Below are 7,361 nucleotides of genomic sequence, written 5' to 3'. Positions count from 1 at the left end.
TTGTTGATGTGATTCATGGTTTTTCATTGTCTAATTTTCAGAAATAGATCACCAGTCCTTCCTTCCTAGTGTATCTTAGTCTGGAAGCTCTGCGGAAACCTGTCCACCATGGGTGACCCTGCTGGGGGTTGAAATATTGGTGGCATAGCTTCTAGCATCACAGCAAAACAAAACCCACACAGTACAACAGACAGATAGGTAGTGGTATATGTCAATTTTCTCCTTTTCATGAGTTCTTACTTATGTCTTGTCAGCTAAAGTCCAGGAAGAGATTGTGTGATTGGCTGACATTGGAGCCCCTGCATGCAGGACAGGGGCAGCATGCCCTATACAGATGCTGTGATGCACGAAATCCAGAGATACGTTGACCTCCTCCCCAACAACCTGCCCCATGCAGTGACTCATGACATTAAATTCAGGAACTACCTCATTCCCAAGGTAAGATTTGTTTCTCCTACACTGCATCTCAGTGCTGTTGAAGTCCCCATGTTCACAGTATGATTCCAACACAGGATGAGAAACGTGCAAAACTCTCAAGTGTGGATTGGTGGGTTTTGTGTTGTTTCAAGTTTGGAGCTGCAAAGTTTTATTACAGGCCTTCATATCTGGCAGTGTAAGTCTTATAAATTTGTTCTGCTTCTTTAAGATTGTTTTTAGATTTCTATTAGCTGTTTATATTTCCAAATATATTTTAGTATCAGTTTGTCAGTTTCCCAAAACACTCTCCTGGGATTTTCATTAGGGGACATTAAGTCTGCAGATCAACTTGGAAAGAATTGATATCTTGACATGTTGAATCTTTCAGTTCATAAATATGGTATATGCTACCAATCTATTTGGGATTTCTTTAATTTTTTCAATAATGCTTTGTTTTCACTGCAGTGACTTGCACATCTTTTGTTAGGTTTATCTTAAGTAATTAATATTTTTGATATTATAAATTGTACAAAACATTTTATACAATAATTTTGTTTAAAGTAAATGGAAGTACAACTGATTTTATTATTTTGGTGACCTTATATCTAGTAACCTTGTTAAATTCATTTATCATTGCAAATAATTTGCTTATGGATTCACTTGGAACATCTATGTACAAAATAGAAGCCCTGATGGCACAATGGTTAAGTGTTTGGCTGCTAAGCAAAAGATCAGCAATTTAAACCCACCGATGGCTCCATGGGAGCCTGCTCCTGTAAAGATTACAGTTTAGGAAACTCTATGTAGCAGTTCTGCTCTGTCCTACAGAGTTGATATGAGTTGGAAGTGATGCAATGGCACTCAACAAGCACAACTGTCTTAGTCATCTAGTGCTCCTGTAACAGAAATACCACAAGTGGCTGTCTTTACCAAAGAAAATTTATTTCTTCACAGTAAAGTAGGCTAAAAGTCCAAATTCAGGGCGTCAGCTCCAGGGAGAGGCTTTCTCCCTCCGTCAGCCTTCTCATCAATGTTCCCCCAGACTAGGAGCTTCTCCGCGCAGGGACCCCGGGTCCAAAGGACACACTCTGCTCCTGGAACTGCTTTCTTGGTGATATGAGGCCCCCTGTCTCTCTGCTTACTTCTCTCTTTTGTATCTCAAGAGATTGCCTCAGGACCCAATCCAACCTTGTAGACTGAGTCCTGCCTTACTAACACAACTGCCACCCATTCTCCCTCATTAACATAGAGGCAGGATTTACAACATATAGGAAAATCACACAATACCAGGAATCATGGCCCAGCCAAACTGATACACACATTTTGGGGGGGAACATAATTCGATCCATGACACAATATGTACAAAATCCTATAACCTGGATTAATATTTGTTTTATTTTTATTTTCTAATTCTTGTGACTTCCATTTCTCTATACTGCATCATGGCACTGGCTAGGATTCTCAGGATAGTGTTGAATAGAAGTGGTGACAGGGAGCATCCTTGATTCATTTCTGATTTCCAGGCAGGGCTGAGCATTTAGTATCCCACCATTGAAAATGAAGTTTTATGTACATTTTTGTAGCTATTCTATCAGATTAAGGAAGTTCTTTGTCTTCTCTTATTATTGTATAATATTTGTCATGAATATGTGTATAATTTTATCAAATGCATTATCTGCATGTATTGATATTATCATAACTTTTGGCTTCCTTGTCCCCAATATTATATATTATTTTTACATATTCATATAAACACACAGCTGGATTTCATCTGCTACATTTTGTTCAGGACTTCTGTACTTAAAATTATAAAAGAAATTGGTCTACAAATATTCTTCCTGTAAAATTTTGGTCATATTTCTGGTAGCAAGGTAAAGCTGGCCTCATAAAAATGAGGTGAGAAATGTTCCCTGCTATGAGTCTACTTTTATTGCCTTTTCCCTCCCTCTTTCTTCTTTCTGTGGCCACTTGTTTCTGTCTTTTGGAATGCCTAATACTTTTTTGATAAGTGCCAGATATTACATGTGAAAACATGCAAAGGCTCAGATGATGCTTAACTTCTTCTAGAAAAGGGTCATCCCTCCTTCACTAGGCAGACAGAATGATATAACACCTGCTTCCCTCATGCAGAAGCAACAAATAAACTCAGCCTAAAATGGACTGTAGATCTCAACTTACCTCTCTTAGGCTGTCTTACCTCTGGAATCTTGAGACCAATTTGTGTCTCAGCAGCTATCTAACACATGGTGTCTACTTGTATGTTCAAGCTTCTTCATCCCAGCACATACTGCTATTATAATAAATTAAGGTAACTAATAAAAATTGTATTTGTGAGGGACTAGCCTTTTGAGTTTGGTAAAGTTTCAAAAACTATCTCTATCCTCAGATCACAGGATCCTATTTATAGAAGCTTCCAAAGAATCCACAAAAATAGCTTCTAATCCTAATAAACAAATTCAGCAAAGTTGCAGAGTACAAAATCAACATGCAAAAATTAGTTGTGTTTCTATACACCAGCAATGAATCTCCGAAACATCTGCTAAGAAGCCAGACACAAAAGGTTACATGTTATATTATTACACTTATATGAAATATACATAATAGATAAATCCATACAAACAGAACACAGATTGGTGGTTGCCTGGGGCCAGAGGTGGGATAATGGGGATAAACGTAATGGGTAAGAGTTTTTACTTAGGAGTAATGGTAATGTTTTACAACTAGAGAGAGGTAGTGGTTGCACAACATTGTTAATATACTAAATGCCACTGAATTGTTCGCTTTAAAATGGTTTAATTATATTATTTGAATTTCACATGAATAATTACTAAAAACAAACAGACAAACAAACAAAAAACAGTGGGTTAGATTGATCCTCCCGTGGCCTGTGGTTTGTTGATAACTGATTTAAGATAGCCATACCCATAAAACTTTCTCAGTGATGGAAATGTCTTATATCTGTGCTGTCCAACACAGTAGCCAGTAGGCACGTGTGCCTGAGTGCCTGAAATATGATTCATGCAACAAAAAAACTGAATTTTTAACTTTATTTACTGTTAATTGGTAGAAATTGAAACATTAATAACAATGTATTCCTGAAAAGAAAACAAAACAAAAAGCAAATTCATTGCTGTTGTGTCAATTCCAACTGATAGTGACCCTGCACGACCGGGTAGAACTACCCCCATCGGGTTTCCGAGGAGGGGCTGGTGGACTCAAACTGCCAACCTTTTAGTTAGCAACTGTAACTCTTAACCACTGCGCCACCATGTGCCATCAGGGCTCCAATGTACGCCTAGTGGTTAGAAATCCCTCATCCTTATTCTGCAATACTAAAAGCTATGAAAATTATTTTTTTTAAAAAAAGGTAAGCTTGGTGCAACTTCATTTGGTGGTCAAACCTGACTTGAACTGAAGTGAAACTATTTGTATTCCTTATTCACCTCACTTTACCTAAATATTCATATGTTTTCTAAAAAATATCAGCATATGTGTACATATATATGTATATATATGTATGTATGCATGTATGCTGTTACCCCGCACTCTATTGGGATTATATAAAGTCTACAGCAAATACATCATAATCCCTTTCTAACAAGTCAAACAATTCTGAACTTGGAAACACATAGCTATCCAAGGGTTTCAGATAAAAGACTGTGTACTTATAACTCCAAGAAGGCAAATGTTCATATTTTATGGGCTGAAGCAGAAAAGCAGGGAGAGGCTAAAAGTGTCCCTCTACAGATAATTGTGACATGGTTGTTACAAACAACTTTGGGGAAGGATGACTTGACTTCCTCTTAGTTGCAGAATGGGCATTTGTTTTTCATGTACCCAGGTTATGCTTCTTTCAGATTTTCAGATTCCTATTTTCCAGCCAGGAAAATGCATGATGAGAATCACAGTCGCAGGTTTAGCGCAGAGGATGGATGAAAGCGTCACTTGAGCAGAGAGGGGATTTTTCCCCTTTTGGCTTTTCTATGAATCAAATAGAGCCTTCTTGCCAAATGTGTCCCGGGAATGGAAGACTCAAGTAAGCATTCAGAAGTGCAAGGCAATATGGTGCAAGAGTCAGGAGGAACTCAATAGGAACTTTGGCTTTGGTACTCTTAAGCATAAAAATTAAAAAAAAAAAAAAATTGCCTTTCAGTTGATTCTGACTCATAGCGACCCTATAGGACAGAGTAGAACTACCACACAGAGTTTCCAAAAACCGGATGGTGGATTTGAACTACTGACATCTTGGTTAGCAGCTGAGCTCTTAATCACTTCGCCACCAGAGCTCCCTCTTAAGTATAACTTGCGTAAATTTCTTAACCCTTTGATCCTTGGTTTTTTCATTTGTAAACTGTTGATAATACCTACCTTATTTACCACAGTAAGATTTTGCAAAAATTAACCCAGGTGGTATGCAAAATGCAAGCAAAACTTAAGATACCATTCTAACCCATCAAACTGATGAAGACAAAGGCTGAAAAAATATTGTGTTGGTGAGCATATGTGTAGATGAGTACTTGCATGTACTGGTGGCTGGATTATAAATTAGTACATCTATTTGAAAGACAATTAGAGAATATTAAAATGTAAAATATAATATCTTACAATGCAAGAATTCAAATTCTTGGTATCTACTCCATGTGCAAATAATTTTCATTACATCATTACTTGGAATACAGGAATATTATTAACTATCTCAATGTTCATCAGAAGTGAAATGGTTTATTCATGTTGTGCAGCATGAATAAGACAGATGTATGTGTGTTCATACAGGACAATACCAAAATTATTTAATAAATACAAAACTCAAGATGCAGTAGAGTGCTTGTCATTTGGGTAAAGAAAAGAGGAAACTCTTCCGGCAACATGGCACTCTAGGCAGAAGCACCATACTGTCCCTCCACAGCAAAGATCCAAAAAACTAAGCCAAACAGAGAAAAAAGCAGTCCTGAAACCCTAAACATCAAATGAAGAGATAAAGAAATCAGCCAAGCACCAAATGGAATAAGAAACTGACACAGAACAGAGAGTGAGGAGATGTACATGGAGAGGTCCCCTATCAGCTAACGCAGCACGGATCTACCATCTTGGACTCCTATCAGAGACCAGCAAATAGGGGGTATGAGAAAACAGCTTCACAGAGCTTCCAGCAGGAGACAGAACAACTGGTAACTGGTGATATATGCTTTCCCACCCCCTACCCTTCTTCACCCCCTACTCGGCCTGCTCTGCTTCCCGCGGCCACAGTCTCTTGTCTGGGAAGCACCGGCTGCTAGGATTCCACCCGCCTGAACTGACCGACTCCCTGAGAGCCATTTGTTGGCTGCTAGTGTTGCTTTTTTTCTGCTTCTTTTGATTTCTTCCTTACCTCTCACCACCTCCTCCTCCTTTCGCTCAAATACCTGGCTCCATGCACCATCTTTGCTTCTTCCTGAGGGGCCGTAGCTCCTCTCGAGTGTGGAACTGCTTCTTGGTCCATGCTGGCACGCTGGTGGGATCCTTGGGCTTTTTGTTGTTTGTTTGTTTTGAATTATTTGTTTGTTTTCTATTGTTTTTTCTCGAGTTGGGAGCCCATTCTGGCAGGCAGTGCTGCACAGCTTGGGACCTACCTCCTCAGCTTGCAGATATGGGCAAAGGGATCCCTGAGAGCATTTCTTTTTTGGTGATTTTTTTTTTTTCCTATGTTTTGGAGGGGTTTTCTTGCTCTTTTTTTAAAATTTGTTTTGTTTTGTTTTCCGTCTTTTTTCCTTTTTGTCTTTCTTCATTACTCTGTTTCTCGTCTCTCTATACCTTCCTTCTCTTCCTATCCCCTGAATACCTGGTGCTCAGTGACACCTCTAGGTCTTCTCGCCAGGCTGTACTTCAACACCTGGAAACAACTTCCCCAGAACTCGTAGCTGCACCAGTGGGATCCCTGGGAGCTTTTCTTTTCTTTTTTTTTTTCCCCTAATTTTTATTTATTCATTCTTTTCTTTCCTTTTTTTCTTCTTCTTCCCCTTTTTGTTTTTCTCCATTTCATAGTCTCTCATCTCACCACTCCAATGGCAAGCTTCCCTAGCACTCTTTTTTGTTTGTATGTTTTTGACTCCTGATCCTCTTTCCTCTCTCTCATACCCATCTTAGCTCCACACACCACAATCTCCCCCCTCCATCCTGCCTACCTACACCGTAAGCTTAACATCACACCACCAAACAGAACAGGCACAGCCTACTGGAACCTGCCCTGCTCTGATTACTGACCCACCCTGGTGGCTGTAGTAAGTGCCACAAACAACCCATCCCAGCAACTCCTCTTCAGCTAGACCTGCCCTGCTGTACCATATCTGAGAGACTGCTCCTGCCAATTGCAGAAGGAGGTGAAAAGTATCGTGCCCACAGATGAGCAAACAACAAAGAACATACAACCCGCCTGCTCTGACATAGCCAAATTAAAAAAAAAAGAAAAAAAAAACAACTGGATGAAACAAACAAATCTACAATCAATAAAGGAGAAAAATAACTACTAAATGCCCCAGAGACAGCAGACAATATCAAAACATTTACAAACACAGGACAGGATGGTTCCAGTAGGCGTCCAAAATAAAACACCAGATGACTTTCCAGTAGAAGAAAAGACACTAGAACTACCTGATAGGAAATTCAAATCTTTAATACTCAGAATTATCCAAGAGTTGAAGCAAAAAGCAGACAAAACTGAGGAAAAAATAGACAAATTCATGGAAAATACAGCCAAAAAAAGGAAGAATTCAGGAAAATAAAGCAGGAACAAAATGCCAAAATAAATTCACAGCTAGAAATTATACAAAAACAACAATTAGAAATCCAAAAGATAAACAACAAAATTTCAGAGATGGACAGTGTCATAGAAGGGCTGAGAAGCAGACGTGAGGTGGTGGAAGACAGGATCAGCAGAATTGAAGACAAACACTTGCATACAACTCTGA

The 7,361-nt window shown here is 39.0% G+C and overlaps 1 pseudogene; it reads left to right on the top strand.

Annotated features, from left to right (window-relative positions):
- Positions 1-321: 321 nt before the first annotated feature.
- Positions 322-7,361, top strand: part of LOC101349758 (cytochrome P450 2C18-like) — a 70,474-nt pseudogene continuing 63,434 nt past the window's right edge.

Source organism: Trichechus manatus, unplaced genomic scaffold, assembly GCF_000243295.1.
Source record: "Trichechus manatus latirostris isolate Lorelei unplaced genomic scaffold, TriManLat1.0 scaffold00007, whole genome shotgun sequence".
Classification (NCBI taxonomy): Eukaryota; Metazoa; Chordata; class Mammalia; order Sirenia; family Trichechidae; genus Trichechus; species Trichechus manatus.
Note: the sequence above shows the minus strand (reverse complement) of the source record. Positions and strands in the feature narration are given on the sequence as shown.